Genomic DNA, 16,642 nt, shown 5'->3' on the forward strand with positions numbered 1-16,642 from the left:
AAGAAAATTATATATAATTATTATATATATTTTAAAGTTCATTAAATTAGCGCATACGGCTGCAAAGGACCATCGTCACATTTATTCCAGATTATTTGTGAAAAAAAAAACGAACTAGTTTCGCCGATATTAATGAGTACAATAACGCCCATTTAGTATTTCTTTATAGTTTGTTTTCCAGTACTTACCTAACACATTTGCCGAACTATATAGCTTCATAAGTTACTAGTTTTCGGCATTTATTTCCACAACTATGTCTGCTTTTTCACAATCCTGCAGTATTTCAACAATTCTTCATTATGGGATATATACGACGATTATATTATTGGTGCACATCAAATCAAAGTAAACTTCTGCATCTTTCTTTTTACTTACAGTTAGATTATAGTGAGTATAGTTCATCTTAAGTATAAGACCGTCTTTTCTACGTAACACTATGGATTTTGTATACCAGTACTCGCCTGTTCTTCACAAGAATACGGCTTGCGCTTCCATTCTAGACCGCGTGCTTACATGCGGTTTTATCAAACATATGAATAAGGGATGATGCTAATTTAGTATACACCGAAAGAAAAGTCTTCAAAACATGAATGAAATTCTAAGAATATTTAAAATCAGTCATCATAAAACAACAACAACAACAACAACAAAAAACTCAACTTACATGACGGAATATCTACCTGTATCACTAATATTTATTAAAAAAAAACCCTGTCTTTTACTTTCCTTTGCAATAATCGTATATTTTAATTAATATTAGAAATAGCCTTTACCATGGAATTTGTTATATATAAAGATAAAGTGTTCCGTTTTTAGGATTAGAACACTTTTATCTTCCTTAATAGATTCTATATTTATATATCATTATTATGTTATGTATTCATATATCAAAATGATGATCTTACCTTTGCCTACCTGAAACAGATTCTGTGACTCATTACTGTACCTGACATTATTACATAATGAAATCCCATGAAAAACACGAGAATATTCAAATAGCACCTGATTTGTGAACGAATGAATTACAAGAGCGAAGCGTTTGGTATCTTGAATGACTTTGGAATGCTTTCTTTAACATGATAAAGTACATAAATAATATGTTTCTTGTGAGTAATATTAATTAATACTGAGTTAATATTCAGTTTAAGCGCTTGAGTTTAAACTCTTTATTTTTACGCTATACATCACAGTATATTGCAATGAACTGTATATTTGAAACCGAGCACGCTTCTGCCAATTCCTTTTCGATCCAGTCTCCGAGCTCCTGAAGCTGCCCTGGACCAACACGGAAAAATGATGGAGAAAACATTATGGAGCGGTTCTGAACAAACATGGCAAAAACACAGACACTTGTGGAGCTCAAAACGCCTTTAAAATCTAAATAAAATGCATATTTGTCAATCCCAGCACATGTACTGATCATATATATCAAAAAACTTAAAATAAGCCGTTTTGAAAAAAAATCATATTTCAACATCTATAATAATACACTTATAGACGTTTTATGACAATATTATGTTAAAATTGATCTAACAAACCAATTTTTCAAATTGTTATTATGACCACGAGTTTTAGACAATCTAGATCTATTAACAATAGGCTGAAGGCCAGAAAAAATTCTGAGAAAAAGTGACCCTACTAAAGACATTGTTGATACTATTTTGCAATAGGTTTATTTAAAAAATATATATATTTGGTCACGTCATCACTAGACTTTATGACGTAACAAATACCTTGTGACTAGTGGAGTATACAGTGTAATAAATGCCCTGACAGTATGTTATTGTGTTGATGTTATATATATGTTTATAAAGTATTGATATAGACTTTTATCTACCCATACATTATGTTGACTGATTGTCCAGGTAGATCTATCCTTTAATATATTAAACTTTGAACGTAGGGGTGCTTCATAATGGTAAGCAATGTCATTCGTAGACATTACAAGTGGTGATAACGTAATGCGTTTACCTTGTAAATTCAGCATTTTAATTCTGGTTTTATTCTACTTTATTTTACAAATTAGCGAATTATTTGTAATATTGCACATTAGTAATTATCTATAACTGTATCAGATGATAAAATAATTTAAAAAATTATTTCCAGTACTATCATGTCAAAAATCTCTTCGGTTGAGTACCTTTAAGTTATAAGACATCAACAAGATGTTGGATGGACCTTTATTTCATAAAATGACAATAATAATAAAATATTGGGGGAGACAGAAAAAAGAAAAGTTAGTTAATGATTTACAATGGCAAAACATGTGATTATGGATAGACTTGCATGTAGTCATCACAATTCTTTAACTTTTTGATCATTTCCCCTGTCTCCCAGAGATGTAACATTATGTCTATATTACACTCGTGTTTACATGAACTACGCTCTTGGTTTTGCTGTTAATATAGTTCAAAAGTTTAAACTTATGACTTTCTGTCATTGGGTTAGGATTTTGTTTTGTTTTTCTTACATTATAACATGTGACATTTAGTTTTTACAGATTAAGCGATTAAAATCGACGCCGAAAACTAAACTATCCGAATTCCTCAGCATAATTTGCACAAAGTCATGGTCTTGGGTGTGACCATCTATTTTGGGCTTTCTTACTAAATGCCAGAAAAAAAGTAATAATAATAATTATAATATTATTAATAATAATAAGAATCATGACGATTATGAATAAGAGGAAGTATAACTCGTTGAGGATGATGATGCAATGATATGGATGCGATTGCTCAACAGTTCGTTGTCTTAATGTAAATGAATGTATACACCACAGTTACAGTATACACTCTGAGCTGATCACAGACAATCTGGTCAAGGATATCAAAGGTTTTGAATTTTACATTAAAGGTGATCATTGGTAAAAAACGGCATGCCTAATGGGGGAAAATGGCATTTCTTGAGAAATTTTCTTTTAAGAATTTGTACATAATGGCAATTGTTGCATGTATACGTCTGTTAGGAAACGATGCGAAAAATCAAAATAATATGGTATCATAGTTTGGAGACCTTTCTGTTGAAAATGTGTCAGGGTTAAATCGTATACATATACATGCACAGTGCGTTAACTGGAGTGCGGGTATCAGTTACCCGCACTCCAGAGCATGCCCATTGATTGGCTCATTTTTGCTGGGGTTTACATACTGTGACGGCAGAGAAAGGGAAAGCGACAGAAATGTCATATTCAGATGTTCGTTCATTGGTTCATTTTTGCCGGGGTTTCATATTGTGACAACAGGGAACGTGCTTTTATGTTTGACTATGATACAAAAGAGAAAGAGCACCAAAACACTCGGCAATCTGATTAATACTCGGGGGCTACGCCCCCTCGTACAAATCAGATAACCTCGTGTTTCGGTGCTCTTTCTATTAATAATTAATACTGCTGAGAAATAAGAAATTTTCAAAAAGACAAAATATATGGATCCATTAAAAATAAATGAACGTGTGATGAAATTTGCTGTCATCTTATATTGTTGAAATAAACACTAAAATGAAAGTAAAAATATATGTACAATACAGAATACTTTTGCTTATTCAATAAGTCGTTTTCAATGGTCAAGGCAATCCAGGAATAGCCATCATGGCTATTCTCCCGGATTAACCACAATACGCATCTAGGCTTCCCTCCGTAATAACATTAAGCATTTCTTCAGATATTCAACCGGAAGTAGAAAGAGAAGTTAATTATCAATTGATTCGTCACTCTCGGCATAAAACATTAATATAGCCACCTACAGTGTGACATATAACTGATAAAAATGGCATACCTGCTATTGCAACAATACGCGTGTCACTAACGTTGTTGCATTGCCTCAAGTACCTAATGTAAACTATATAGCCTTGTTTATAATACAAAGCAATTTATTGTGTGACAGTAGCATATCGGAAGATTCTCGAAGGTTGAAGAATGCTAGTTGGGACTAGAAATTAAACGTAGACTTACTTAGAAAATCTAATAAATTACTAACGAAATATTTATGCCCTCAGTTTGAAGAAATTCTCTATATATATTAATTAACTATAGGAACGAGCAAAATGTCCGACTTTTAACCGCACACAAATGATCTAGAGTGTATTGGTACGTTTATTAGCATCGCTTAAACACAAAATATTAAAGGATAATAAAGGCAACGTATTGATAATATACAATTACAGCGGCAATGGCTGTACTTTTATGTCATTTAATTTAAAGCAGCATGCCTCCAGATTTATGCAATTTTTTTTTATGAAAATCTTGAAAATGTTTAAAAAGTAAAATATTGTCAAGTAAACAAAGAAAATAATTTTCACGTTGGATACAGCACTTACAACCCATGCAAATCAGCAAAATAAGAGGTCAAAATATGCAAAAATAACCCTCATTGCGTTAGTAACGCAGTAGAAATATGATGAAAAATACTACAAAACATAATGCATATAAAGATATTATTTCAGTTTTTGAATCTTCCATTGTTCTTATAAATCAAAGTACTTTTCTCAAGTTTAATTTTCTTGAAATATTTTGATATTATCTGGAGGTGTGCAGCTTTAATGTAAAATGCATCAATTTTTATAAGCATATTATGTTTTTAATAATATTAAATCCAACTCATTCAGAATAGGTTATGCATCCATTTTGGGTATCCTTGTAGTAAAGTAAAAGGTAGATAGCTGTAACATATTCGTTCAACTCATGATTCTTGTACAATATATGCTTATAGTAGTACTTTAGGTGAATTTGTTATATAACAGGTAACATGATAACAGGGTGTTTTTTATCTAAGGAAGACACTGCTTTCAAAATTATAAAAAAGAAATGAAAGGTTCTGCCAATTGCCCTTAAAGATATATTGGACCGGTAGTCCGCCTTTGGGTTTAAATTTGCAGTGTCTATATGATAAATATAATTATGGGTGCAGTTTACCCACATTTTAATGTATGTGTGATACCGTCGACGGATTACAATGCAGTGATTTTACTTTATTTAATATATCACCCTTGGAAAAAAAAATGTTTTCAAATGGGTGCAGTTTACCCAGATATCTTTCTATCAGATTAACATGGGTGCAGTTTACCCAAATATATTTCTATTATGGATGCAGTATACCCAGATATATTTCTATCAGATTGAACATTGGTGCAGTTTACCCAGACATATTTCTATTATGGGTGCAGTTTACCCAGATATATTTTTATTATGGGCACAGTTTACCCAGATTTATATCGGTAATTTTGAACATATATGGGTGCAAATTACCCAAAGATATTCATGAAATTAACATTATAGTTGCATTTTCCCTGGTAAAATAATGTAATTTCGTACATTTATGGGTGAATTTTGCCCAGTTTTCATTGCAGGCAATGCACGTAAAAAATAAATAATTAATAATTGAATAAATTATAATAAAATTGTATCATAATGACTGCACTGTTGTGACGTACAAATTCGTTATTACATGTGTTAAAGATAGGTTATCCGGTGATCTCCAATTCCTTCCGTGGTTGGTTGGCTCATCTCTAATAGAGGGCACTTTTCATTAGTTTCGTTTTGCGTGGCATTTGCAATTGTATGTGAAGTTTTGGTTTGACATGTGCATTTCATTTCAAAGAGCCTACCATTTAGTATCTTATTATTTAAATCTATCTGCATATTTGGTTGAACATTACGGTTGGATTAAAATTAGGTCTTCTTCAACAGCCACTGCTGATGAAGAAGAAACTTTCTTCTAAGCCTAGATAAATATCAATTTTCCTACGTTTGCACTTGCATTCCAAGCACTTAATTAATTTAGACTCAGATTAGTTTGCGTCATTCTTAGAGATATATGGCTGATGTTGTTTTGGCAGAACGTATCAATAGTGACATACAAAATAGTACATACGTTATTAGAAATAGGTATTGTTGATAAAGTCTTAAAACCCCGTGATCTTTTAGAGTACGATGGTGCCATTAACTCCCTTTTGGTCACGATACTACGTTAATTAAAATTTCGCTCGTGGTTTAAGATTAAACACACCAGTATTTCCAATGAAAATCGTCATGACTGCTCATAAATTCTGGTTTAAGTTAGCCCGCTGTTGGCGGAAGGCTCTCTCATTTCTTCGAGACACTATTGGCGAAAATCTAACATAAAATTACAGGTGTTTGCAATCGATGACGAAGCAAAACCTATTTTATTATATTCTATTTTATATAAAAGGTTCAAACCTTATTAATTTTATGTTACTTAATGACCAGTCATGACGAAAATTTTATGCCAACCATAAATAAAATAAGTTAAACATATATGTTGAATTTATTATCATTTGTTCCTTTAAAGTGACTATGTTGGAAAAATAATATTCAGTTTAAGCGCTTGAGTTTAAACTTTTTATTTTTACGTTATACGTCACAGTATTTTTGCAATGACCTGTATATTTGACTCCTCCTCCCAACAAGTCATTCAATCTCGGTTGCGCATGCTTAGTGGACTTGGTATATAAACCGAGCACGCTTCTGCAAATTCCTTTTCGATCCAGTCTCCGAGCTCCTGAAGCTGCCCTGAATCAACACGGAAAAATACCCACTGGCCTTCCTATTTGCCTTGCTGTTGTCTCTTTTTTTCTGTTTTCAGGTAATAATGACCGCCGCGGTATTTAGCCCTTCTTCGTCATGGCTGGAATTATCATTACAACAGTCACTATTGGTTTTGCGACATCCGGAAGTTTACCAACGTCGACTGCAAGACCATTATCATTTGAATCCAACGTCGGTTCAAAACATACATTTAACTGGCCTGTACATAATCATAAACACTTTCATTTCAAACACCTGTGGAATGCAACATAAACAATGTGAGACTTTCGGATATTTGTAGAACAGTCATTAGATAACCTGTAACAGATGACGGTACACAACAAAACTCTGTTTTCAGATGCCATAATTGACTTAATCCATGCGTAAATAAAACACATATTGTCTTTAAAAAAGTATTGATTTAATGGTTATTATCATAACATTGTTATACATGGTTTCAAGCAAACCTTCATAAAATATATCACAGTACCTTCTACTATTTAATTAAAAGAATATTTTTTCTTAAAGAAAACGTTAAACTTTCTCTTTATTGAGTTGTATGTATTTTGTGTTTTATATGTTTATTGGCATATCTTAGCAGGTCCGTTGTTCTATATTCCGAGGAATAGTCTGAGGGGGTTTCCTCCGTGCATGCCAACGGATGCCACGGTTCCTCTTAAAAAGGGGGAAACGTAGGCGGCCAGTATTCCTAAGACGAATATACGATCAAAGCTCTATTAACTTTATGTTACTTAATGACCAGTCATGACGGAAAATTTATGCCAACCATAAATAAAATAAGTTAATATATGTTGCTTTTATTATCATTTGTTCCTTTAAAGTGACTATGTTGGAAAAATTAAAAAAACAAAAGAGCATGTACATGTAGTTAAGAGTTACCGCACTCGGAGTAGGTCTGCATAGTATTTACAGAGACGGGTGGCGGTTTAAAAACATTGTTCGCTACGCTCTCTCGGTCTTAAAATCGCCACCCGGGTCTGTAAATACTATGCAGACCTATTCCTCTTACGGAAACTATTACTAATAAGTGTTTAAGAAGGCAGCACTTTTACAAATGGACAATACGCTTTCCTCTCTTGATTGCATCTCATGGGCAAAGTAGAGGACAATGATGAGCAATCATTAACATAAATGTCTTCAATGTCGGGACTTAAAGCGAGGATTGATGTAAGAGCTTTAAACTAGTATAGTTTGCAAAGAAATATATTTGAATTAAAAGTTGAGCTAGCAAAAAAACACACAAAAAAACAACAGCAACAACAAAAAAAACATGAATTTTAAAAACTTCAATGTCATGGTGTTCCCATAACCTTATTGTCGTTTCTCAATAAACATGTTTTGTAACATTATATAATCAGCATAAGAGGAAGAAGTTGAAGGTACAAATGACGGTTATTTGGTGTTATGTGTATAGACTCAAAATACTTTACTCCTTGCAGCGTAACTTGTAGTTATAATCAAGGTGTCAAGGATTATAACCAAGATAACAACTTGATACTGTACGGTAAGGTTAAAAAAATATATTTATTTATTTAGTTTTTCCCATGAAATATGGTGCTATATCAGTCAAATATATTTTACATTTTTTAAAAATAAATATGAAATATAAATATGAAAGTGGGCGGAGTCAAAACTCATATTTATTTTAAGGGACTTCTTTCGCCGTTGAAAAATCTGAAAAATACAAAACAACTTTTTGTCGAATTTTGCTTTGAAAACTATCTGGAATGATAGACAATGGTCTAACTAAGAAAATAAATCCGAACACCAATAATTCAGTTATTAACGCTGTACAGACGTTTAAACAGTTGTTTACGTGACGTCACAATGTAGCGCCAAATATCGCGTGCAAAACAAGACGCAATAATATATTACTGCGCGCTGTACAATTGCAGTTGCATAGCAAGCAATAGAGTTCGTAACCATTTTCTTTGATAATGAAATTAAATAAAAAGGTTGTTTTTTCGTTTTTCGTGAAATATGGTATAAATTATATATTTTTACTCAACATGATAAAATGCCACATATTTTCACTCGCCGTCCCGGCTTGTGAAAATATGTGGCATTTTATCATGTTTCGTGAAAATATATTCCACACTTCACTCAAACGAAAAAATATCCTCTTAATATTTATGAATATTATGTCTGTTCTAAATTGACATCAGTTTTGAAATGTCCGGTTCATAAATAAATCTTACGTGATATGTTTTGATGATAAAAAAGTCGATTACTGTTTTTTCCTATGTCATTATATGTCATATATGACCGTCAAATAATTTAACATTTATCTAAATCTATATGTAAATGCATAGTTTACTTTCAAATATCAAAGTAATAGCTGTTTATAAAATTGACTGTTATCAAAAGCATTAATCACAGCCGGGTACCGGTTCTGCAGAAAATCACCGTCTATAAAGGAATGATATCAAGCGACAGCATATTACAAAGTTTAAAAAATGTTCATTTAAAGCAACGCCACTGACGTTCAAATGCCTAAAAACATAACATTTGAATTTCTTACACAAATTAGCAGGAGCATTAAAAAAAAAAGAAGCAAAAGATAATTAAGAAACATACTAAAAATTGAATTGAAAATCGTATTTTGTGCTATTCCTAGCATAATTTGAGTGAAAAGTGTTGTAACGTTTTTTCAAATTTGGGGACATTTTTCAATATTAAAATGAATATTCAGGGAAATCAAAGTGAGCGGATGATATATTTTTTGACGCAAGTTATTGTTCTAACTCTACATCAAATAGAACATCAATCTCGAAAAATTATTTCCAATTCCGTCAAGTAAGAAACACCCAGTGGAGTTACCTTTAAGAAATCAAGAAGCTGGTTAAATGCATTAAAATCATTGCAAAAATAATATCGCTTGAGCCTTAAACGTCTCAGTTTCATCAACCCTTTTATACCAGACATTTGTGATTTTCAGTATATTTAGACATTTAGACAGCCAAGTTGACAATTTTAATTCAGTAGTAATTAAATACACGATAGCTTCCTGGTAAACGTTTTCAAATATTATACTATCTTTTCCATCAAATAGAAAGCTTTATTCAGGACTATTTTGCATTTCTTAATACTGTTTACCTTGTGACAAGAAATTTTTAAAATATTTAACAAGGTCATGAGAAAGGGTTATAATTTTAAAATAAAATCATTATTTATTTATACAGTGAATGTAGTTTGAAAAGAGTCACTGGCAGGATGGAATTATTTGAAAAGGAATGGTTAGTTTCAGTTTGCACATTTAATACATCTAATTTTGTTCAGATTTTACTAGATGAGTGGTTTTATGCCAATGACTTCAGATTATTTGCTTGGAATAAAATACCGCAGGAAATTTTAGTTTACTTTATGTGAGGAAGCTATCCTGGTGGCCTGCAATTAGGTCAATACCTTGAGTGCCCGTTAAGGTCATATTTGAACAGCCTCAATATTAAAAGAGAGACACAGGTAAATGTTTCATTGCTTCGTTTTGTATTTGTCATTCATTGGACAGGTTGCACAGGTGCAAACCCGGATTATAGTATGGTGAATGTCGGGCGGGTGGGAAAAAACTTTTCGTAACATTTTTCTCAGCAACTACTTATCACAACCTCTTGATATTTGGCATACATCATTGACACTTGGTCCCATATCGTTGGATTCGATTTCAGGTCTGTCGCTCATCCACATTGGTTTATCGACTTGGTTAAATTTTCGACTATTATGGTCAATGGTAGGAAATTTCGTAACATTTTCTCAGCAACTTCTTATCACAGCCTCTTGATATTTGGCATACAGCATTGAAATGTGGTCCCATACCGTGGGATTCGATTTCAAGTATGTCGCTCATCCGCTTCCTGTTAGTCTATTTAGTTAAATGTTCGACATTAATGGTCAAAGGTAGGAAATTGTCGCAACTGTTTTTCTCAGCAACTTTTCATCACAGCCTCTTGATATTTAGTGTATAGCAATTTGCTCCATGGACGAGTCTATTCTTAAGAAGGCCAACTCTCGGTTAAAATTTCTTTACCGCAAGAAAGAGTTTCTTTCTCAGCATACCAAGAAACTTCTGGTTATGTCTCTAATACAGTGTCACTATGATTGGTATGCTCTGTTTGGTATAATAGCTTGACACAGTCTTTGAAAAATAAGTTACAAACTTGTCAAAATAAAATAATGAGATTTGTACTTGACTTGGATTCCAAAGCCCATAGTGACCCATCCCACTTTAAGTCCCTTAGCTGGTTACCGGTCCAAGGAAGAGTTGAACAGATAATGTTGTGTCAAGTTTTTGAGATTAAAAAGGCCTGTCCCCGGATAACATGATTTGAGTACAAGTCATATGATTATTTTAATATTTTTGTCATTAATTTCAATAATTTGCCTGAGTATCCCCTTAACATGTCATTGTTATTTATTATTATTTAAGAACATTTCACGGATAAAGAACATAATGTTTATCAAAAAAAATTATAATCTCTTAATTGATATTTAAGAACATTATAGAGTTAAAGAACACAATGTTAATTCGAAAATTGTAATGTCTTTACATGCGTTAAGTGACATTGCCATACATTCAGAAGGGTTAATATATCAAAAATATCCCACTCAGTCCTCATTAACCCTTCCAGCCTGCTGAATCTTAGTAAGGGCTTATCAGCTAGTAAATCACTATTAGTTGTATGTCTCCCATTAACACGTCCACTGAGTTGAGAGTTTGTCATTATTAATTGGCCTTCTGTATTCTTATCTAATGACCCAAACATTGAAGGATCAAATTTCTGTAGAAGATACACTCACTAAATTTATCAATGTTTTTTCTCCATTCTTGATTTTAACTGGGTCTGTAGCCCAATTGGATTGTGAAACTTAGCAATTATTTGTAAATATACTTTATAAGACACGATAAATTTTTTAATTCTTAATAAAAAAGTTCAATAGTTAAGTGTCACTGTTACTTATGTGACTGAGTGAACACCCCCCGCTAAAAAAACAAAAAACTGTTTACACATGTAACTTTTTACTGCAAAGTGCAAGACTCTTATTAAAATGACCAGGTAAGTGATATTTTTTATTATTAGCATGGCTATATTAAGAATATGGTGAGCTGTCCTACTCACCTCGGTTTGTAAGTCGACGTCCGCGTCCATACTTTAAATTAATGTTTATGTGCCTGTGTCCGGACTGTAACTTTGTCATGCATTGAGGGATTTTGAAATAGCTTGGTGCAAATGTCTACCACATCAAGATGATGTGTCGCGTCCAAGAACCACGTCCCTATCTCAAAGGTCAAACTCCGGAAACAAAGTGATCCCTCGGAAGCTCAAGGTAACACTATCGTTTTGAAGTTTCACATTATCGCAATGTGAATGATTTTTAAATAACTAGGCAATACTTTTTTGGTTAAAACATATTTATTTATGCTCGGTTGCGAAACAAGTTCTTGCACCTTATATTAATCACTGTCGAGTTTGCTTCCTGGAACCAACCAGTACTGGTGTCATATGAAGAAAAAAGGTCGTAACCCATGATATCTGGATTGAGAGGCAGACACCTTAACCACTAGGCCACCGCTCCCCTCATAAATGTCTACCACATCAAGACGATGTGTCGCATCCAAGAATTAGGTCCATACCTCAAAGGTCAAGGGCACACTAACATTTTGAAGTATCACATTATCACAATTAGAATTGATAGGACCCACAATCGTGTTCAGGCTTTAACTTTGTCATGCATCGAAAGATTTTAGAATAACTTGGCATAAATGTCAACCACATAGAGACAATATATATTCCTTATCATCATCCACATCATGTGATAAGGTGCAAAACTCTAAAACCACAGTATTTCGAAACAATATCCCCTTGAACATATAATTTTCCTTAAATTATGTTATATTTTACTCTAACATCTTCATTTCATATTAATGGATTGACTTTAAACTTCAAACATATGTTCCTTATCATCAATATGTGACAATGTTTTTTTAACTCTAGCACCAATTTTTCCAGAATTATCTCCTCGTGAACTTTTCTCAAAAAATGGTTACTTTTGACTTACTTTTTTTTATTTCTTAAGGTATATACTTCTAACTTTAAATATATGTTCCTTATCATGTGTGACAAGATTCGTAAATGTAGTATGAACATTTCCAGAATTGTTTCCCCTTGAACTTTTTTTCCTATTTTCAAAACAACCTGTGGCTTTTTGAAGGGAAAAATATAGCGCGATAAATCAAAAAAGGGGGAAACCTGAAATCAAATTCCAACAACTGAAAACGGAATTTATCCACACATTATTTGAAAAAAAAAAATTCAATTCATTTTAACATGCATGGTACATAGCAGAGGCTATCTATAGGGACATATTTCTGTCTCCTAGCTGATTTAAGTCAGATGCTGTTAGGTCACGGTTCTGGTAAGGAAGAGCATGAGGCAATTCAGCGGAAAATATTAGCATTTTTAGGGGAAAATATACCTATTTTGGGCTAGGGGAAACAGCATTTATCCGGCTGAAAAATACAGTGAAAAAATCACTGTTTTTTTTAAAATAAAAATTGATAGTTTTGCTCTTTTTATCAAAGAATTTACTTCTAGCTTTCAACAATACCATGGCAAGCTGCATAACTCGAGCATCAATATTTTCAGAATCATCATCCCTTTATACTCAAAATTTTCCTTATTAAATTCAGACTTAAAAATACATGTATGTTTCTTATCAACACCTATACCAGGTGCGATTAGATTTATAACTCTATCTACCTGTATTTCTAGAATTATCTCCATAATAATTATTATTAGAAATGACATCAACTCTAGACTTAAGATAATTGTTCTTTGTCACTACTTACATCATGCATGACAAGGTTCATAACTCTAGCATCTTTATTTCAAGAGATATTTCCTCTTTGAACTTTTGAACCTAGAATTTTACTTTAAAAACTTTATTTACTTTTTGCTCGTATCATTTTGGTACCTTTTTAACATTTTATTGCACATTCAGCTCTTTTTCTACCAGATTGAATGATGCTTTAATAATGCTTTGAATCAATCATTATTATTATTACTTAACATTATTTTGCTCCTTCTGAAAAAAAAGAAAGAAAACTAATATTAATCACTGTGGCATGATATACCTTTAATATGAAAGTGATTTACACAAGTATTTTCATTGTGAGTTGTAAGTGATTAAAACTTGTTTAATGTAATCAAATCTTTTTTGTCTTTAAAGGGACTCCACTGAGGTTTTTTGACATGATGGGACTGAAATTATGTTTTCAAGATAAATCTACCATTTGGTGTAGGTTTATACCACTAACCTTTGTGCAATAATTATTCAAAATGTACAAAAATGACCCAAAATGAAAAGCGTTTAAACACTTTTCACTCAAATCGGGCTACGAAAAGCATAAAAATACGATTTTCAATTTATTTCAAAGTATATCTCTTAACTATCTTTGCAAATATTTCTGTTTAATGTGCCCTAGCTCATTTATGTAAAAAATTCAAATGTTATGTTTTTAGACTTTTAAACCTCATTGTGGGTCCCTTTAACTTTTAATAAAAAATGTACGTATCTCTTTATACTAAAATGAAAATCTTAGTTTTTCCTTATATCTATAATGTTCTCTATATCCTCCAACTATACATTCTTGAAACATGATAGGGTCATAAAACATTCAAGGGTGCTGCTATCAGTGATACAGTGACAAGCCGTGTAATTATAATTAAATGCTCATCACTGACCAGAGATAGGAAATTTTGGGGGAAAACTGGAAATCTTGGGTTAATGCTAGTCCAACTTATTGTACTGCGCGACGAGATATTGTGCTATTTTCGTGTCTGGGCAATATCTCGCCTCTACGTTAAAGCGAGATTATGCCCCAGAACGAAAATATCTCAGAATCAAGCTTTGGCACGTCAATATATTTTGACTAGGGTTAATGCGTAGGACTGCACTGAGGGTGAAAGAACGAATTATTCACCCGAGACTAATGACAAACCAAGGCGTAAACCTAGGTGAACATTATATTGTCAATAGCGGAATAGCTCGTTCTATCATTAGAAAATATGGAAATGATACATTCATCGGAAGCACAAAAAACAACAAAATTATATGAAAAATGCTAACTAGGTTTGATTAAGTCTTTTCAGGACTCTAAAATCTCTCATGCATTTGAGCACCGGCTTAACCAGTTTTCACTCTTCAAGGCCAGAATCAATAATATAAAAAGGAACAGAAGTAGTGAAGAACGGGGCATCTTAATATAGCTGTAACACGGCACTGGACACCTGCTGTAGTGAAACAACAAAATTATATGAAAATTGCAGACTTTGTTTGCTTGAGTTTATAAAAAGTCTTTTATCCCTTCCCCTTAAGCAAATAATCAATTAGGGTTTATTCCTGGATTTGACCAAGCACCAGGAATGGCAAATAATTATGTCTTTTGCTAGTGATGAGAAAAAACTGTGGTCCATCTTAAAAGGTATACAGCTAAACCTAAATCTCATGAAATATTTATTCTATAAAACTTATAAAAGGTAAAAATATTCTATTTTGATCTGTTATTAAAACGCACAAAGTCATGAATATTGTACGTAAAATGAATAAAATGTATTTTAAATTATTCTCTGTCAAAAGTAAAACAAGCATTTCGTTACACAAACAACGGATAATAGCTTAATATACTTCTAAGTCTTATTTATTTATTCATAATCATTCATTCAAGATAAAGAACTTATTGAGTTATTATGGCATTAAGAAGTTTTGCAAGTAATCTATTGTCACATAATTTGTTTAATAAGCAGAGAAATATGGACACAAATCAGTGTAATTTTGTTTCCGTTATACTTCACGTGAATTTGTTTGTCTCATTTGTCATATATGTATGCAACATGAAACAAAAATTGCATCGTATGAAAATAAAATTGTCTCGTACGTGCGTGACAATAACATTGTTGATCTCACATATCTGTATCCCATAGGCGCTTATCAAACGACGTTGAAAAACACTTCCGGTGTTACAAAAATGTAAGATAAATTTTACTAGAGCCTTGAAGCTCATGGGTTGCCTTTCAGTGTTGAGACATCGTTTATCAATGCATGATCGTTAGAGGCCACTAAATGGGTTCGAATTATTTGAGTCTATGCGCCTCTTAGCTAAGGGGAGCGATGGCCTAGTGATTAAGGTGTCTGCCTCTCAACCCAGAGGTCATGGGTTCGAGCCCTACTCGGGTTACGACCATGTACCTTCATATGACACCAGTACTGGTTGGTTCCAGGAAGCGGACTCGAAAGAGATTAAATTAAGTTTCAAGAACTTGTTTCGCAATCGAGCTTAAATAAATATGTCTAAACCAAACCAGCAGGTGAGGTGAATTCGACTCCTGGTGTTGCTTTAAGTTTGTAACGCCTGAGGTTAGCTAAAATATATATTTCCCGTTTTGGCGTCATGGGACCTAATACGTGTTGGTGAGCCTTAAAACAGAACTAAACAAAACAACCTTGAAGATATGGCACACAATTTGTCTTATTATTGTCATTGATAGATTATGTTCGTTATAATAAAATAATCCTATGAGGGTAATATTACATTATTTAAACCTTTGAATATTAATGTTCATCTCAGCTCACGCCTTGGATAATGTCACGTTCCTTCACGACAATTTATACAATCTTTGATTTTTAGATATACGTTTTGATATATGTCATTGTAACGTAACACGTTTTTGAAAGATTAGCAGCGCAATATTTGTAAATATAATTCATCGTTTTTGTTAAAGTGATGAAATTTAAAGAACACATTCAACATGTTCTATATGAACTGTGGTAATTAAATTTCATAAATCTAGTAAAATTGAATAAGACTTCTTTACATGTAAAACACTTTATTGGCGTCCGCACCGAAGCGCGACGCCCTTTATGGAATGAAATCAGATTTTGTGAAAGGGCACTTGCCACTTCTCGGGCATTTTCGCAGTCATAATAGCCGATCATTCCGATTGGTATGAGGGTGTTTGATTATCAAAAATGAAAGGTTGCGATATGTACAAAGAAAAGCGAACTCGAGAATTTCGTTATGCAAAC

This window comes from Ruditapes philippinarum, unplaced genomic scaffold (genome assembly GCF_026571515.1).
Source record: "Ruditapes philippinarum isolate M1 unplaced genomic scaffold, ASM2657151v2 ctg3900_1_1_1_1, whole genome shotgun sequence".
In the NCBI taxonomy this organism is placed as follows: Eukaryota; Metazoa; Mollusca; class Bivalvia; order Venerida; family Veneridae; genus Ruditapes; species Ruditapes philippinarum.